Source organism: Heterodontus francisci, unplaced genomic scaffold, assembly GCF_036365525.1.
Source record: "Heterodontus francisci isolate sHetFra1 unplaced genomic scaffold, sHetFra1.hap1 HAP1_SCAFFOLD_286, whole genome shotgun sequence".
NCBI classification, from domain to species: Eukaryota; Metazoa; Chordata; class Chondrichthyes; order Heterodontiformes; family Heterodontidae; genus Heterodontus; species Heterodontus francisci.
Window position 1 is genome coordinate 874945 of NW_027141006.1, and position 2306 is coordinate 877250.

Here is a 2306-nt window from a genome sequence, read left to right on the forward strand (position 1 = left end):
CTGTCCCTTGATACTGAAATCAGCACCAGGATTGTCAATATTGCAGCTGTCATGTCAAAGTTGAGAAGACGAGTGTGAACCGACAGCAAACTGATCGAAAATGTGAAGCTCTGCGTGTTCTCGGCTTGTGTTCTCAGCACCCTCCTTTATAGTAGAGAAGCATCAACAACTTATACAAGCCAAGAAAAGCAGCCGAACAGCTTCCACCTCCGCTGTCTCAGATGGATATTGGGCATCTCCTGGCAGGACAGAGTGCCGAATGAGGAAGTACACCAGCGTGCAGGGATCTGCAGCATGTTTGCCCTCTTGAGTCAGCGGTGACTCTGTTGACTGGGTCATGTGTGCTGAATGGATGACGGTCGCTTTGCCAAAGACATGCTCTTTGGTGAGCTTGCTATCAGCATGAGACCAACAGGTCACCCACGTCTGTGATACAAGGACATCTGCAAAGCGAGATCTCAAGCTGACTGGGATTGGAGTGGATGCATGGGAAGTCCTTCCTGCTGACTGGAATTCCTGGAGAAAGGCATTCAGGAAGACCATGGGAAAAGCAGAGGACAAAAGAAATGACCAGATGGTGGGAAAGAGAGCTCAGAGGAAGGAAAAATTATCAGTCGACCTCGGGCCAATGATATTCATCTGCACCAGCTGCGGAAGGGATTGTCACTCACGAGTCATCCTCTACAGCCACAACAAACTATGTTTAATACAGAAGTGACGTACACCCCGGGCGTAGCCCATCGTCTTCCGAGACGGACGGTTGCCTATTACAATTACAACTACAGCTGCAACTGCAAGAGCGAGTCAGAGGCTGGGAACTCTGCCGTGACGAACTCAGCTCTTGACTCGCCAAAGCCTGCCCACTCTCTACAAGACCTTCCTGTGATTTCAATTATGCACACATCTGTGATCTGGCTCTGTAGCTTAGTTGGTTAAAGCACCTGTTTAATAAACAGGAGATCCTGAGTTCAACTCCCAGCAAAGCCTTATTTCACAGTAGCAACATGGTTGAAAAGTTTCATTATCAATATTGACATCGGTGTCTTGTGAAATTTAATTCAAAATACATGATAATTTTCAATCACATCAAAAAAACAGCCTTTGTGAAGGATATGATTTTGGAATGGCTGTTCCTCCTTGTACAGAATTTTAGTGCTGATAGATCAAAGGTAACTTCTTTGACATAAATTTGTTCACAGTTACATTCAACCTGGAAAACAGCTTGATATTAATCTCACTGAAGGAGAGTGTTTGTGTCATTATGTGTTGCTTTTAACCGAGACTGGGACATGACGCAAGTGGGAGGGTTTATCTGAGGTTTGGAATATTTGTCAGTTAGGAACAAGAAAAATCAAAGGAACCAAATAAGAAAACCTATGTCTCATGTGGTTACCGAGAAACGGTGAGAAGATATTAAACTTTGTTGCATTTAATACAACTGTGTGAACTTTGATATTTGCGGCCTTTTATAAACAGTATTTGAAGGATCTCAGTAAAAATGTTCAGTGTTGATGAGAGTGGGGTCTGGCTGAGCAGCTGCTTAATGTGACAGGGTCAGGACTGGATGCAGGAAGTTCTCTGACAGTGTCTCTCTGATGGGTTGAGTTGATTTTCAACTGGCAGCTGTTGCTGTTTTGATAATTCAAGTTCCCTCCACCGATTTTTTTGGACAGACAGTGCAGTATGAGGATGTAAAGGGTTAATGCTGAAGACAGTGGGATTAACCCCTCCCACAATCAGAGTGATGATGTAACAGTCACATGAGATGAGGTTTGGGAGGAGAGAGCAGAACCAAGGATGCTAGTTTCGGAGGCTTGATGAGTGTGCATATAGTATTGTGTAAATTAGAAAAGAGTTCTTCGTTCTTTCAGCAGGAAATGTGTCCAGAAAATATCACGAAACTCACAATTTTATTATTCAGGAGTTGGAACACAGGGATATTAACTCCAAGTGACAGTAGTGGTTTCATTTAACAAAAGAAAAGTAGAGAATAATATTGCTCATTGATTGAAATCCCCCAGTGAGGAGACAGTTAAACAGGTGATCTGTTGGGGCATCCTTCAATTCAAGGTTTCGGCAGCATTTAATCTCAATTTTTGGTGAAATTCTCTGTTTTTTGCATCTTATTTTAATTCAGCTTTGATGGACCAGTGAAAAAACTGAAAAAAGTGAACAGATCCATCCTTTCCTTCCTTCCTTCTTCCCATCAGTTTCTCTTTTCTGTCCCAATTTAATCTGCTGTTTCTGCTGTTTTATCCATTCCAATCAAAATTCAACATTCCAATCAAATCTATTTGTTATTCCAC

At 42.5% G+C, this 2306-nt stretch overlaps 1 non-coding gene across 1 annotated transcript; it reads left to right on the top strand.

Annotated features, from left to right (window-relative positions):
- The first annotated feature begins 913 nt into the window (after positions 1–913).
- On the top strand, positions 914–987 carry trnai-aau (transfer RNA isoleucine (anticodon AAU)). Its single transcript has one exon. It is a non-coding gene; the product is annotated as a tRNA-Ile (tRNA).
- Positions 988–2306: the final 1319 nt, after the last annotated feature.